This window comes from Nanorana parkeri, unplaced genomic scaffold (assembly GCF_000935625.1).
Source record: "Nanorana parkeri isolate BGI_ZX_2015 unplaced genomic scaffold, ASM93562v1 scaffold1371, whole genome shotgun sequence".
In the NCBI taxonomy this organism is placed as follows: Eukaryota; Metazoa; Chordata; class Amphibia; order Anura; family Dicroglossidae; genus Nanorana; species Nanorana parkeri.
The window spans coordinates 158,005-175,842 of NW_017307639.1; positions in this window are offsets into that span (position 1 = coordinate 158,005).

Below are 17,838 nucleotides of genomic sequence, written 5' to 3' on the forward strand. Positions count from 1 at the left end.
CAGAATAACATAATTTATTTACAAAAACATGTTCACATACATGACTATGTATTATTTGATGTCCACAAAGTGAGTGCAGGGTCTCTCTGAAGTCTTTAACTGCAAGCTTCAGCAATCCAAACCAACAAATCTGTGTGCCTTTCTTCTGTGTCTAATGCCTTAGGCTGGTTGGACCATTTGCAAGTTTTATAGCTTCATGCTATAACTCTCTGGCTTCAATACTTGGAGTCATTAACCTAGAACAAGTATGTAGAAGAAAGGTTTCTGCCTCTACTTTAACTTTCTGGGTCTGCTTTGAATACATGTTAACAGCCAGTGATTCACAATGTACAGTATAAATATCCTGGTTAATCTCTGCACATTCACCATGCTGGATTTGCTGTGGTTCTCTACATGTTTTCTGACATTTGCTGGTAAAAATCTCTTTCAAAATATTGGCATTTCTCTTTCATTCTTCTCATTAGGGAATTTACTTCTTGCTTCAGTTGGTGGGCAGAGTTGAAGTTTGTTTGACTATTTGAGCCTGCAGCATTGCATGTGCTCATCGGTGTTTGCCGGCTACAGGTTAGATAGTATTGGAGCAAAAAAGAATATAAAAAATAGGCGAAAGGACTGCATGACAAGGTAGACAGGGAACTGGGAAGGATGGGGTTAAGGTTATTGTTAAGGGAGGAGGTCACTTACCTGATTGGCTGGATTTAAGTTGTTCAGGAGGGATCTCTCTAGTGGTGTGAGGGGGCGGAGAGCTACTGGTTAGTCTGGAGTTGCCACACAGCGAGCAAGATTCTACCCCTGTGGACCTGTGGAAACATGTCAAATTTAAACATGTTCTTGGACCAACTTAAAGCCGCTGCACAGTTAAAAGGCCCTAACTGGCTACAAGACCAGGTTTCGACTATTTTGAAGGATGTCAAACCTTCTACAGAGCATTGTGCATCACAGGCTAGGAGGTTCAGGCCTCCTGAGCGTTTTTCTCTAGACCACGGTGCTCCTAATGGGGCTCAGCGCCGCGTTAGGAGCCCCTGCAGGGACCCTTCAAGCCCACCGTCCAAGCGTCCATCTGCACTGTCTGGTGGTGAGTCTGGAAGGAATCCTCGACACAGAAGGAGCCCTTGGGAGAGGGTGTACATTCAGCTTTCCACAAGCCACGCCTCTGTCCAGCCTAGTGAACTTGACCAAGCGGCTGCCTCACCTGGCGATGCTTTGGTCGGTGAGGCAGCTCAGCCTGGGTTCATGCAGCAGAGGAACCGGCCTATCCTGAGGTGTGGCCGGCGGCTCCTCCATCACTGATCCTGGGCTGCCTTGTGCAATGCCTGGACCTGCGGTGGCCGTACAGGCCTCCAGCAGTTGGAAATGCTGCTTCCAGTGTGCCCATCCTGTCCTCTCCCCTGAAGCCTGCAATAAAAGATGAAAGATCCGAAAGGGAGGTGTCGGCCCCTGAAGATGAACCCCTGGATGGATACTCCGCACAGGCTTCTGGACCGACGGCTGTTCAGAATGGTTCTAGTCAGCCAGGTGAGCCCCTTTTCTCCTCTTCTTACTTACATAATGCTTAAGGGGAATTGTTGAGTGGGGTATGTGTGGGATTAGTGTCCGGGGCTCAGGGTGGCAGGTGGCAGGATGTGAGTTCTGTAGGCTCTATGGCTCCAATTCCAATTTCTGTCAGTGGGCCACTATCTAGCCCTTCTGGGTCCAGTGTTTCAGTGGTGATACAGGACTTATTGCTTGACTTACATAATGTGTTAGATAGGTTTACATCTGGGTTTTTACCTGTGACGCCTGTTGAGGCCTGGTTGCCTTGTACGACCACAGTAGAGATAAGTTCTTCTGCTCCAGCCGCGACTCAGCCTGTTGCAGTTTCTGCGCCAGTTCAGGTCGAGACTGTGGGGGATCATGGCAACGCAGCTTTCTCACGGGAGATTGCAGATAAGTAGTCGTGGGACATTCCCAAGGCCGGGGAAAAAGGGGTGGATACAATTCGTTTAACAGACTTGGCACAGTGCGAAGTTTACGTGTGTTTTGAAGATACGTGATTATGTGGAGATATTTTCTTCCGCTGGAGAAGTTTAACCTTGACAAGGTTAAACCAGATGATTTTTTTTAAAAAGGATAAGGAAAAACGTCATTATCGACTTATCCTTCGAACCTTTGCAAACTGGTTACAGGCTTTTGCTATCTTGGCTAGCGTTATTGGCGAAACAATGCCCGAACATTGTTCTGCTCTTTTCTGCAACCTGGATGCCATAGGGAAGGCTCATAGGGTTTATGGGGGCTTGGCCTGGCTCCGTTATGACGAACAGTTTCGCCAACGCAAAGCAGTTTAGCCTTCAATTCATTGGGACCACAAGCTTATGGATGAAGTTGATGACCCCAACTAAGTCAACTGCCCCCTTTTTTCAAGTGGCAGCCGGGAGTTCCTTTGTCTTGGGACAACCGGCCTCCAGGAAAAAAGGTTTTTGCTGACAGTAATGAGGAAAGCTGCAGGTTTGGAAGCTGTTACCGCTTCAAACATGAATGTTCAGGGTGTGGAGGAAGTCATGCCTTTACCAGATGCTTTAAACAAGCCAAGTCCCATACCGGTGAGTATGCGCGCAAAAAGGGATGACTCCAGTGAGGGTGGAAAGAATGCTTCCTTTACTAAGTATGTATCCGGATCAGGTAGCTGCTTCTTTGTTGGAGGCTGGTTTTTCGGAGGGATTTCGTATCCCATTTTCAATATCTGTTGTCCCACCTGTTGCAAGGAATTTGAAGTCCGCTCTTCATCATCCCATAATTGTTTCCAAAAAGCTTTTGAAGGAAGTTAGCTTAGGTAGCATGGGGGGTCCTTTTCCACCTCTGGAGAACCTAGTGGTTTCTCCTCTTGGGGTTGTGCCAAAAAAAGGAACCAAATAAATGCAGATTGATCCATCATCTCTCTTAGCCAAAAGGTGGGTCGGTGAAAGACGCAATCGACCTGGCTGACTGTGTGGTGTCTTACACTTCCTTTGATGCTGCGGTCTCTTGGGTTCGGCGCTATGGTAAGGGTTCGCTCCTGGCAAAGACAGATATAGAAGCTGCGTTTCGGCTGCTGCCTGTTCACCCTGATTGTTTCTACTTGTTGGGCTGCCAGTGGCAGGGCTCCTACTTTGTGGACAAGTGCTTGCCGATGGGCTGTTCTATATCTTGTGCGTTATTCATGAAATTCAGCTCCTGTTTAGAATGGGTGGCGAGGGATGTTTCTGGTTTCAACTCTATCATCCATTATTTTGACGATTTTCTTTTCGTTGGCCCGCCTGAGTCTCATGTGTGTGTTGTCCTATTGGCTACCTTGCAGCACATTGCTTCTTGCCTGGGTGTTCATCTGGCCCTAGAAAAAAACTGAGGGTCCTTCCACTTTGTTTTTTGGGTATTGTCATTGATACCTGCGCTATGGAATGCCGTTTGCCTGAGGATAAATTTCTTGATCTGCAGGCTGAGGTTTGTGCGACAATAGGAAAACAGAAGTTGCCGTTGCCGTTGCGCTACTTACAATCCCTCCTTGGCAAATTGAATTTTGCATGTAAGATTATACCAATAGGTAGGGTGTTTTGCCGCAGGTTGTCAGCGCCGACCGCTGGAGTCAGGGCGCCTAGACATTTTATTCGTTTGACGAGGGAACACAAGGATGACTTGGAAGTCTGGCACTTTACGGGGAGGTGGCGTAGCAGTGGGGGAGTTTTTCGTTTTATAAAACATTTTAGAGGGCCTATGTCTTACCCTGTTAAGACACTATGAGCCTGATATACTAATGTATATGTGCATATGATCAGGCATGAATGCCACAAGTTAATTTTAATTATTGGAAATGCTGAGCTGATTCTACAAACTGTTAAACTGTTCCTAGAAAGAGGGTTTTGTAGTTAGAAATTTTAAGTGAACTCAAGGTTAAACTAAAACTACACAACTAATATTAGTAGCACGTAGCTGGCAGCATAATCTGTTATTGCGTATTTTTTGCTACAAATTTTTCAATACCACCAGTCCTCCCAACCAGCTAGGCAAATGGTGACTTTCTCAAAGCTGCTATTTGCGTAAGCACCTCCCTTACACAGGACAATACTCAGGCGTACTGATGGATCAATTGGGTTTACAGCAGTGCATTGTTGGAAAATGCAGTGTGCGTGATTAAAGCTGAACTTCAGGCTGATCTTTTCTCCCCCCACCCCTCCTCTAACTAATCATTAAAATCTCCCTTTTAGTCTCCTAAATTTGTGGTCACGTAATGTGCCTATGCCAAATATTCTCAGTGATTTTTCAGTGCACCTGAGTTGGGATCCTTCTTTGGGTGTCCATATCACCTCTTGCTTGACGTGGACACTTCCTATTGGCTGTCCGGTGCCAAGGTCCTCTCACGATCCAGAAGTTGATGATTTCAGCACAAGAGGACCATTGGAGATCGGAGACCTACCGACACGGGCACATCTACAACTCTGGATTACCAGTACCTTGCACCCAGAAACAGCGGTAGACTGGGACCCAGATGGTGGACTTGGACTTGTGGTTGTAAAGGGATTCAATTTTGCTCTCAGATGGGCTTTAAGGAGGAAATGAAGATGTGCCTAAATAAAGGCAGGCAGAGTCAAAAGACTAGTCACCAACATCTTAAATTCCGTTCATTTAGTGTTGTCACCCTAGGGCAGGAAGAGTGTTCCTGCAGGATCACCAAGTAAAAATAAAGTTTAAGGCCCCATTCACACTCGTGAATGCTACGATCACCTGCGGAAGATCCCATCTGGACACCAACAGACTGTGCCCAGCTGCGATCATCCGCAGTTAATCACAGTATGTGTGATTACATTCAAACAGCCTGTGTACAGCTGCAAGCAGTGGCAGGTGTCATTATACAGACACTCCTCAGTATACGATGGGGTTACATTCCAAGAAACCCACAATAAGGCGATCATATCGCAAACCAGGGAGTTTTATTTACATGAGTTGCATCAACACTTTATTTATAAAATACAGGAGGCATTTGTCCATCTCTAGGTTAATGTAAGTGTTATAGCCAAGTTTAAGGTAGGCTAGGCTATGATAAACTGTATACAGTACTGTACATTATAATAGTGACCGCCTGACAGACTGATGACCCTGTGTTGGTCATGCCGCTGCTATCGTATACTATAGTAAAGATAAAATATTGTAAATCGATCTATCGGAACTTGAGGAGCATCTGTATTGTACAGCACATCCGACCTCAGAAATTTTTTTGAGACTCAGCGATCCAGCCCCATGTGCAAGTGTAAATGGATCCTAAAAAAAAAAAACTGTAAAAAGGGAAACTAATGCAGTTTATGGACAAGTAAAATGCAGGGACGTGCGGTCAGGGGAGGAAAGTGAGGCAGAGCCTCACCTAGTATTATGGAAGAAAAAGTCTGAAGCTGACAGCTTTTTTTCCCATTCAGAGCGGCTTGTAACAGGTTACACAGGAGGGAAAGCCTCCCCGATGTGTAACCTGTCATGGCTGGAGCGCTGCCTGTTAATTACCTGGTGGCGCTGCATCCGGCTTTTGACAGCAAGTTAGGTTGCACAGCAGTGGGCTTCCTCACTGCTTGTGTAACCTAACAAGTTGAGGCCAGAGCTGTAATAGCCTCTACTCTATGTTAGAGGATTGAGCTCTGTGGATGGTTTGGACCAATGGCAAAGCTCCATCGGTCCAAGCTGTCAAATAAAAAAAAAAATCTATTTCAATGCCTCACCAGTGACGAGCAAGTGAGGGACAGGGAGGGTCCTGCCTGTCTCCTCCCTTCCTCCTGCCTCCCTCCTTTACACATAGCTGGGTGACCGGGTTGGGGGGGGCAGGGGGAAAGCCTCATCCAGCACGGAAGGTACCACACGTCACTGGTAACATGCTATATATTAAATGTTCTGCTCTTGGGTTTAGATAGCTTTAAGTCAGCAGGTAGCTTCATGTTGCAGCATTTGACTTGATAGACTTTTGCAATGTACCCATAGTGATACGCCAGTTCTTTATGTGGCTATTTGCCTATTTAAGATCTTTTTATTTTCTTCACTGAAATTTCTTGTAATAACTTTGCTTAGCTAGTCACATTAAATCTTACTCATTGAATTAAAACTATTACAGCGGGTTAGCATGAAAAAACAGCAACCCTTACAAACTGAAAAATAAGGCCTATTGACTGATCCTGAACTGTGAAGCTACATTTTTTTTCTTCCAAACAAGAACTCAAATCTGTTTTGATCTATAAGCTGATGATGAGATTAAAACCCATGTATGGCTGGCTTGATATTCATCTTTAAAAAGAGGAAAGAACAAAAATCTGATTTTTAGATTTTAAAGGAGTCAGAATACTGGTGTGAGATTATTGTATATTGCTACATAACCAATTAGTACAATATTTGTTAAACTTCTTGAAGCCCTTCAGGCCAGTTAAGGAATCAGATGTCTTCTGCTATGAGGTAAATAAGGATCACCAGCAAGGCAAAATATGGCAAGTAAATGTCTTGTGAGGTTAAAGGAGAACTAAGAGGTGAGTGCTTTTCACTCACCTCATAGTTCTAGCCGACCTGTGACAATGAGACTGTCACAGGTCGGCTCAGTAGATCGTTTATACACATACACTTATCATTTTCCAACATGCTTTAAAGGAGAACTAAGAGGTGAGTGCTTTTCACTCACCTCATAGTTCTAGCCGACCTGTGACAATAAAACTGTCACAGGTCGGCTCAGTAGATCGAGATGTGAGCGAACACATACTGGCGTTCGCTCACCTCTCGAACCTGTCACGGCTCTCTGCCGTGACAGGGGAGGGGCTGGATTCCCCCCTCCCCGCTCCGATCCGCCAGTGCAGACTGGCGGAACAGACGGGGGAGGGTACAGCTGGCTCTGCCTCTAGATAGGCAAAGCCAGCTGTCAGTCACGCAACTGGGCGGATCCCGGCACAATTGTTGGGATCCGCTTCAGCTGTGGCGTCAGCACAAACTAGCTTCCTCCCGTCACCCTAGGCTCAGTATACCGCGAGCAGCAGCTCACGGTATACTGAGCCTAGGGTGACAGGAGGTCACTAGTTTGTGTCCTCCCGTTACCCTAAGGAGAACTATGCGGAAAAGCCCTAACCCCATAGTTCTCCTTTAAGAGCTGTCTGACATGCCAGGTCTAGGCCAGTGTGAAGATTGCAACTGAGCTCTAAGCTGTAGTCCCTCTACAACTTAGAGGCAGTGGCAGAACTACCAGGGTTGCAGCGTTTGCAGCTGTGACTGGGCCCTGGCACTTCACCACTGTCCTAAAATCATTAGTCTGTATTGTTTTAGAAAAACTGTCACATGATAATAAAAAAAGGTATCAGTAATTGGTATCGGCGAGTACCTGAGGAAAAGTATCGGTACTCGTACTCGGTCTGGAAAAAATGGTATTAGTGCATCCCTAGTAGAAATAAATCCTTCAGCTATGGTAAGAAAATATAACCACCAGAACGGTTAAGTCATAAAAAAAAGCTGGAACGTGGTTCTGCCATCTGTCTTCAGCTATAACTGAAATAACAATTTAACATTTAATGAAAAAAGAAACACATTTTGTAGTCTATTGTTTTATACAAGTATTATTTAAATGGGAATGATGTCTACTCTGATAAATGTTGAATGATGTGCAGATTGCTGCAACATTGTTTTGCAATAATGTTATTCAAAAAGTATATCCTTGTCTGCCTGCCAGTCTACAACGTAGTGAACAGAGAAAGGAAATGACATACAACAGTATAGCTTCAACCATAGAAGACCATGTGACTGCTATAGGACCCAGCAACACAAACAGCCCAATACTGCCTGCCTGCAATGATCTGTCTAGACAGGAACAGCACTGGATTAATAATTATGGTCTTGGACAACAATAATGTGTACTGTATAAAGTACAGGCATCTCTATAAGAATGCTATAAAAGCAGTTATCTGGATGGAGATTAGTTACTATTTATAATAACACAGGTTCTAATAGTGGAACTGCCTTTAGACAAAACCTTCATCACAATCAAGTAGGTCAAAAGCAATGGCATTTTTAGCTTTGCTTTGTACATTCTGCTCATTGTTATAGCATGAAGAGCTTGATGCTCTTTACGTATTATTGCTCTTCCCTACTTATACACACAAGAACACAATGCTAATAAGATTATATGACAAGCTGTACAGATAAAAATATATGCTAAGATTGACATTGTTGATAATCGTGTTTGTCACGCACATAATCACTTATGGTTTGGAAACAACACAAAAAAAGAATTGTATGCTGCTGCAAGAGCAATGAAATATATATACAGGGGTAAACTGGCTTCTACTCATGCATGCATTCTAAGCTGCTGTGATGAATGTATTGGTGAATGCAGCTTTTATTTATGTCACAAGTATGAACAGTCCCTAAAAGTTGATAACCTTAGAAAGCTCCATGTAGTGTACTTAGTACCAAACACCATAGGAAAAGTGTATTAATCTATGGTACTTATTGGACGGTCACTTATAGGCTCTTTATATATTCATTATTTGTTATTTCAAGGCTGGTTGGTGATAAGTCTGTACAGACCAACAATATTAAAATCTGCACTTTTTATAATGAGAGAACTCATTATAAAATAATTGTTTATCATAGTATTGGGGACTACTAGAGTGGTCAAGATATTTAGAGGGACATTACACTTCACTGGATTAGAGGAAGACTTGCAAGTTACATTCAATATTGAGTCCATGTGGGGCCATCGTATTCAGTTTTTAAATCCACATTTTCTCCTTCTGAAGGAGGACCGTATTTAAGTCACCTCTACGTGCTGGTAATTTAAGTGAGTAGATTCCCTTGATTTTTAAGCCTGCGATTTGCCCTCCATGATGTTTAGTAAAATGTTGGGCGAGGGGGCTATCCTTGTCATTATTTTTTATATCCCTGAGGTGTTCCCCGATCCTCACCTTCAGCTCACGCTTGGTTTTCCCAATATACAGTTTCTTGCATGGGCATTCAATTTGATAAATTACCCGCGTGGTGTTACAGTTTATAAAGTGTAGAATATCGAAACTTGTTGTACCAGCTGAGTTAAAAAATTGCTTTGACTTGTGCACATAAGGGCAGATCTGACACTTGCCGCAGGCATACATGCCCTTAGGTTTCCCACTTTTAGAGAGCCAGGTCTCCTGAGTTCTAGGGATGAACTCAGAATAAACCAATTGGTCTCGTAAATTTCGTGCTCGTCGTGCTGTCACTAGTGGGTAAGGACCTACTATATTTTTAATGACAGGGCATAACTGTAAGATATGCTAGTGTTTTTTAAGGGTATGTTTGAGTGTTTGCCAACCTGTGCCGAATTGAGTAATCTCTGGTCAGATCTGTCCTTTTTTGTGCTATAGAGCAGGCCTTCTTAAACTTCCTCCACTCGTGACCCCTTTTTTGCCCGAGGACATTTTTCGTGACCCCAGCATCAGACAGTGTGTCTTCCCCCTCCCCTAGTGTTGGTCAGTCTCTCTCTCCTCTCCCCCTCTTAGCTTCGGTCGGTGTCTCTCTCCTCTTCTCTCTACCCCCACCCCCCCCCCTCAGCGACCCACACTTTAAGAAGCACTGCTATAGAGGACCTCCTCTCGAGTTCGTTTATTTCCTAGACTTCTACTTTCAAATCTAGGTATTAAGTTATTACTAAAACCAGTGATAATCGAATGCAGAGGCAATTATGATAAAGATTAGATACAATTATATAGTCCTACAATCCTGTATGGAATCGGGCGATTCTGATCGATCGGACTTGCGTGGTCGCATGAACGGTCCCAATAGCAATGTATGGGATCGTTCATGTCGGCGGATCCGTGCGGTTGAATCTGCGAGGCCGAACCGCCGCGGGGCCTAAGATAAGAAGAAGCATTGCTTTAATGCAACTTTTCTTATTTAGAGTTTTGTGAAAATCTTGAGTTCCTTAAGAGACTGCTAGGGGTTTCAAATTCAAATAGGGCTGGCATGTAACTCAGCAGAGCCAGTTGAGTAGAACCAGTTGAGGCTCATCTCATTTCTCAAGCAAGACATTGAGACCAATGAACTTTTTAACTGTGTGTTAGAGGGGACTCTGTGAAGCATAACTACTTGAAGCAGTTCTATTCTAACAGAATATTGTTCTCAGTCTGTGGTAGTAATGACCATTTTCCTTGTAAGGCAACATGGCCACTCCCTGGGCCTGGCATCAGAAACACTAAAGCAGTCATGGGACATCAGATCGCAAAGCTAAGGAGACAAAACCATATCAACCATGAAAGAATTCAAAGGTGAACTATGGGGTTAAGGCTTTTCCCCATAGTTCTCCTTAGGGTAACGGGAGGACATAAACTAGCGTCCTCCCGTCACCCTAGGCTCAGTATATCGCGAGCTGTAGCTCGCGGTATACTGAGACGCCGCAGCTGAAGCGGATCCCGACAATTGTGCCGGGATCCGGCCAGCTGCGTGACTGACAGCTGGCTCTGCCTATCTAGAGGCAGAGCCAGCTGTACCCGCCCCCTCCCCCGTCCATTCGGCCAGTCAGCGCTGGCGGATTGGAGCGGGGAGGGGGGAATCCAGCCCCTCCCTGTCACGGCAGAGAGCCGTGACAGGATCGAGAGGTGAGCGAACGCTGGTATGTGTTCGCTCACCTCCCGATCTACTGAGCCGACCTGTGACAGTCTCATTGTCACAGGTCGGCTAGAACTATGAGGTGAGTGAAAAGCACTCACCTCATAGTTCTCCTTTAAGAGGAACATAAATGAGACCTATCTGTTTTGGATGGACAAAGTAGTTGAACTCCCCAAATAATTTGCCAGTCTAAGAGAGATGTCTTAGGCTGAAAATGTCGAAATACTTTTCATCACCAGATAATTTAATTTCTGGGTAAATATACAAAAACAGGTTTTTTTTGTAGAACTAGTGGTCATTTAAAGGAATGTTTGTAGAACTAGTGGCCATTTGTAGAAACACTTTCAGAATTGAAATAACTTTTTTTCTTTCTCTTGTGGGAGTGATTGGTGATTGGTTCAAGGCCTAGAACTTAGAGCTTATACTCTATAATTGCTGCACTGCTCTTTACCGTTATCAGCCACCCTTTGAGGATATTTTATGTTTGTGCACTGGTACTTAGGTGCTTACAGTATCTATTGCAAGGGATTCTAGAACCAAAATTAAGTTGCCATAGTGCACAGGGGTAAGTTATGAATATCAGGTGGACTAGTTATCCAGAGACTGGATGGGGCAATGTGGGGATGGGAAACCGAGCCAGAAGTTTGCCAGAGATCAGTTGCTAAAGTACCAGGAGTCAAACCCAGCAATGTGTGTATGGTATGGAATGTAGTTGGAATGTAGTTGGGAGCATATCAATAAACTGTTACCAGGTGTCAACAGAGCTAAGTTTCAAAACTAGTATGGAAATCAAACATAGTTAGAAACCTCAGAAAGGTCCACGAGAAAAAAAGAGGAGTAGCTATAGCATTCCGCCGTACCTTGCCATTCATATGTAATAAGCAAGTTGCAGACCCTACAGGCCGTCTGATTCTCCAAGGCACCCTATATGACATTGACATTACGTTGGCTACATACTATGCCCCCAATACCTTTCAGTCTAGATTTCTCTCATACTTCTTCCAACAAGTGGCCTACCATGGCAAGGGCACACTTATTCTGGCAGGTGACTCGAATACCATCCTGGATTCCCATCTTGACTCCTCCCGTTCCTCGGGGTCATCCCCTAGGCATACACCCGCAGATCCGCAATCTAAACTAGTTGGCTCCCTTCTAACTACCCATAAACTAGTGAACGTATGGAGGGAACAGCACCCAACAGAGAAAGACTTCACCTTTTTTTCGCATCCCCACAATGTTTTTCGGAGAATTTATCATTTTTTCACTGCACAGCATTCGGTCCCTTCATTCCTGAAAGCCAAAATTCTCTCCACACCATGGTCAGACCATTCCCAAGTTTTTGTCGAATGCTCAGCTCTCCCGAGAGCTCCTCCTAGCTTTAACTGGCGCCTTAATGAGTCGTTGCTTACTTTTGATACTTCCTGTACTAAAATTAGACGTGCACTCCTGAGTTATTTTTCCCTCAACATGGATTCGGTCTCGTCCCCGGTTTCCCTGTGGGAAGCACACAAGGCCACCATGCGGGGGGAAATTATAAGTATAGCCTCCTCTATTAAGAAAGAAAGGGACAGGGAGATCCTCGCTCTATCACATAAGTTAGCAGACTTGGAGGAGACATGGAAGGCCTCTCCCTCGGCCTCACTTAAAACGCAAGTAGAGGCTGTGCGGGTGGAGTTGAACTTGCTATTGAACGCTAAAGCAGAGAAGGAACTGCGCTGGAAAAATCAGATTTTTTATGCCAGGGCCAATAAGCCCGGTCCCCTTTTAGCAAAACAACTTAAAATGTTGCCCTCCCTCCGCCATGTGGTGAAATCGCGATCCTCTACTGGGGGAACCACCGCTAACCCTGTCAAAATTGTGGAGGCTTTCCGTACCCATATGAGCGCCCTCTACAACAAATCCCCCGGTTTTGACGTTCTTAAAGCGAACGTCCTGTTTCAAGACCTCCAGTTTCCCAATCTTTCTGAGGCATCTCGAACTCAACTGGATTCCGACATTGAGGAAACTGAGGTCCTCGCTGCCATTTCTTCCTTGAAACCAAATAAATCCCCAGGACCTGACGGATTCTCTAATCTCTATTACAAGAAATTTAAAGATGTCCTAGCCCCATTTTTGACTCGCCTATTTAACGCTTTGAAGTCACTGCAAACTCTCCACCCTTTGCAAATTACCGTCCAATCTCCCTCATAAATACGGACGTGAAACTCCTGACTAAAATATTAGCCTCTAGGACCAATAGGTTCATAGGTGCACTTATCCATAGGGACCAGGTGGGTTTCACCCCACTCCGACAAGCGGGAGATAATATCCGCAAAGTGGTACATTTGATTGATTTGATTCGCCGTAGATCAGTGCCTGGCTTTCTCCTATCTCTCGATATTCAGAAGGCTTTTGATACAGTCTCTTGGGACTACCTTCAATATATATTGTCTAGATGGCACTTTGGACCGGCGTTCCAGTCATGGGTAGCAGCTCTATATAACCAGCCTTCGGCTCGCATAGTCTATTCGGGATTTTCCTCCCCCCTGTTCCAGGTCAGGAGGGGTACGCGACAGGGATGCCCCCTGTCCCCTATCCTCTTTATCCTGGCAATAGAAGCTTTAGCTATGCTTATCAGAAACAACCCCTCTATCAGAGGTATCGAAATTGCTGACCACCCTTTTAAATTGAGCCTCTTTGCGGATGACATACTCCTTACCCTTACCCAGCCACTTATTTATTTACCCTCCCTTTTTTCTATGTTGAAGGAATTCGGAGCCATCTCAGGATTGGTGGTTAACCCGAATAAATCTCTGGCTCTGAACATTTCTCTCTCACCTTCTGACGTGACATTGCTCCAACAGGGTTTTCCCTTTACCTGGGCAGCTAAATATATCCCATATTTGGGAATAAGCCTAACGAACTCGCTTGAATCGCTCTATGCCTCCAACTATATCCCTCTCTTCTGCACCCTCAAAGATTTGCTTCTATCCTGGAAAACTCTACCCATTTCGTGGCTTGGCCGGATTTCAGCAGTAAAAATGACCTTTCTCCCCAAATTGTTGTACCATCTTAGAACCATGCCCATCCCAATACCCTTATTCGCACTGAGATCCCTCCAAAACTCAGTTATGTCCTTTATTTGGCATCATAAGCGCCCCAGGGTAGCTAGAGGGACTGTATATCTACCCAGGTCAAGAGGAGGTCTGGGAGTTCCGAATCTGATAGCATACTATAAAGCAGCCCAAATAGCACCACTGGTGGCTTTACATGCCACTACTGAGGTTCCGCTGTGGGTTCTCCTGGAATTGCCCAATGCCCATCCTACTGCCCTTTCTACACTGCCATGGCTGCTGTCTGACGCCAAATTCCGGAAAAGTATGGTCGCCGTGGTGCGAACTCGCACTTCCAGATCTGGACCCCAATATTTTTCAATTAGCATGAGACTGTTGGCACCTATGTCTTACTGGTCCCAAGGTCGTCGCTCTTCAAACCCCCCCTTCCTTTCTGGTTTCTTTTCTATCTTCTGACCTTCGTTTTGTGTTATCTTACTGACTGCCTGTGACATACCTTTGGAAACCAGAAATAAAAGGTATATAAGATTATCACAGAAGGGCCCGGCTTAGCTACGAGCCGATCCTATCGGGCTAGGCTGGGTCATTAGTGAAGTCAGTTACATGCGTCATTAATACGCATACCGGACTGTTGTCCGTGCACATAAGTTTTAATATGATCAAGTGAATATTCACACCCAATATGTTACATGTATATCCACATAGTGCACCCTGTTTGATGTCTTCTGCAATACTCTATGTACTACTATGCAAAATTCAAAATAAAAAAAATTCTTGTTGAGAAACCTCAGAAAGGTGGTCTTCAACTAAGGTATGGACAAGCATTGTTAGCAACAAAGGTCAAGGATGTGAGGGCATAAATTAAATACTGGTGCATGCATGTAGACACAGGAAGGGAATCTGGAGTACAAAAGAAAACAGCAGTGGGAGCAAAGAGAAGTGAGTCTCAGAGAGATTTAGGAAGCTTGGCCACCAATCACCATCCTGGATGAAAGCACTGCAAGTAAGTCCCTAACACCATGTAGGATGTAACATCATATACTTTGTGTTCAGGACTCACAGGTCGTGGCAAACAATATATGTAATCCAGTTTACAGAAAAATTAGCATTGGCTAAATTCGCAATTGTGGTTGTCAAAAGACAGAGAAAAAAAGAAAAGATGAAAATGTTATTTGTACAAACTTGCTGGATGTATTAAAAGAGTTGATATGTTTTAAAAATGCACTTTTCATTTAGTTAGTCTCACCACTCAAAGCCATGATGAAATCAATAAATGATAAGCCTAGGTTGACATTGATTGTTATGACAGGAAATGGAAGAGGTCAGTTTAATCCAACTATGTGAAGCAAGTGCACATAAACCTAGTAAACTAAGCCTAGACAAGCACACATGTCCTGCTATTCTATTGTTTTAGACAAAACCAATGATTTTATCATTGTTCCTTAATTTTTGCAATGTATTAGTTATACCTTGCTTCTGCATGTTAGCAGATAAGAGGTTAAAAAGCAGTCTCAGGCCCGCTGTGATGTAGCCGTTACTGGGTGATGTGGGGGCAATGTGGTGAGAGCTGATAAACTCAGAGCAGTGTCTGGATTGCACCAGCCCCATTGGGAAATCAGTTGTCTTCCTGAAGATCATATCATGGGGGGCGGAATCTTTCAACAAAAGGGAGGGTACATATAGTGATAAAGGAGAAGATCCCCCTCCCCAAACTTGCTCACTTCTGACCTGCATTCATCTTCAGGTGTAATAGAGTGACCCCCAGGAAACCCACTTTGGGGTGCGAGATATTAAAACTTCATATAGCCCACAAGTGACAGACGAGTACACAAGAGAAAAGACCATTGATACAGGTAAAAACTATTTCTAAGATTACCCCGTCTGTTTTACATGCAATATAAGATATTGTGAGAGGACAGAATGATTGATATATAGACAGATAGATAGATCTGAATTAATTTATTTTATGAAAAATGACAGTTCCAAAAGCCTAATAAGCATTTATACGTGAACACATAAATGTATGTAGTATATATAGATATATATCTAGATCTATATATATATATTTATCTTCAGTCATTCAGTCTTCTTATATAATTACATAGGCAATGAGGAGAAAGGAACACCACATATTTTTACCCTAATATGGGTTTCTAAGGATCTTGATAAAGATGAAATGTCAAACAAGCGCAATGTTCTTCTTGGTAGCCATGGTTGGGATGCGATTTTTCACTCAAAACTGCACACAACCGTGCTATTGTATAGAATATTGTATTGTACATTACTGGTGATGGCAGAGATCCAGAGGTATGGAAAGGTAAGTTTTGTCTCGTGTTCTATTTATCTCTACTTATAATGTAAAGAAAAAAAAAATCTACAAACATATTTGTAGTGAAGGGATTGTTGTCAAAATGCCAGGTCATTCAGTTCCAATGAGGTCCCTTTAGATATCGGTAATGTTATAGACACTTCTCAATAGGGATGTTTATCCAACTGGTACAAGCTAAAAATGTGGCATTTTATACCATTTCTTTAAAAAAAAAAACACATAGTTTTGCTGTTTATGTAAAAAAAACTGTGGGAACTCCAGTTATTGTTTTATAATAATAAATAATAATAAATGAATAATGTTCATTCGACTATTATGAATAAAGTAGGACTATACCTATATAAGATAGAGGGATAGGGTCTCCAGGTCCACCCATTACACAGTGAATTCAAGACAATCTACAATGAGCAAGTGAGTTATAAGGTACAAACCAGTCTTTCATATTCAGTTAACAACATATTGCTTTTGGTAACTGTAGTTTAAAAAACCAAAAACACAAATGGTCAACCTTGTGTAAAAGAGAATGAACTATTCTGGACAACTTGCGCTGCATTGGGGGTCACATATAGGTTCAACATAGGCCCCCCAAAACAGCAGACTCGTGGCATCATTACTCTTGAATAGCTTAAGACAAATAAATTAGTAGAATCTTATAAAATAAGGGTTTTAAATGAGGCAAAGACACCTGTCTGTCATCCAAATCAAATCAAATCAAACGTATTGCAAACAAGTCTCTTGTCGTTTTACAATTAGGCATTGCATCTTATACTCTTATTCTATGCTGGTACAGGTAGTTGAATAGACATTTGACATAATATCATACGTATGGAACTTTATGCATATATGGTAAGTTCAAGTCAATTCTCTTGTGTAATTTATGCTGCTGAGAGCGACTTCTGTTTTTTTTCTTAAATTAGCTGACACATATGTAACGATACAGAAATGGCATTTTTTCAAATGCTATTGCGGAATAATTAGCAGTGGAAATTGGACATACATTTCCAACAACAATAGCAAGCATAGCTACACCCAAAAAGAATATTGCATTACAAGGTAATACTAATTTTGACACTTCTATTGAGTATGTACACCGCTGACATTGGGCAGATCCTGGCAGATGATTTAAAAAAAGAAAAAGGGTATTTAACTCCCCTTCCATGTCTATGGGGAGATACAGTATGCAATATTTCCATCTATTGCCACCCTAAAGGTCTCTAGCCAGTTCCCTTTATCCAGCCAGAAGCTATGCAGTGATTGCCCACAAAGCACTGGAGACGTATAAGGGAATCTTTGTTTGTTAAATAATTCACTGAAATAAAGTTTTTTTACAAATTACTAAAATAAAGAATTTGCAAAAAAAAAATGCTCAAAACAAAAATAATCTAATTTCTAGGATTAGTTTAGGTCTTAACCTGTTACAGTAATATAATGTGTGCAAAAATGAAAGCTATAATAAATATTTATCCATCAGTGTAAGATAGTAAGTGTCATATCTGAATAATCAAATATACTCTCCTTTTTTAAAAGGAGCTTATATAATTCGTAATAAATTCATTTTTAACTGTAAATGTTATTGAACCTGGCTCTAATTATAACAGTTTTTGGTGAGATATTCTGCTTGAGTATTATACAGTTTTATACCAAGACACCAAAAGAATGCATAGCAAACTGTCTAATAAAATTAAAGGGAGCCTGTTAAATATGTGGGCTGCCATCACTGACACCTTTTGGAAGGCACTCCTCAAATGTGACAATTTAAGCTAAAAAAAAATTAAGTAAATTAAATAAATATTGGTCTGAAAAAAAAAATGTATACTTCTTCAAGAATACCTAGGTTTTTCTATTGTGTATATATATATA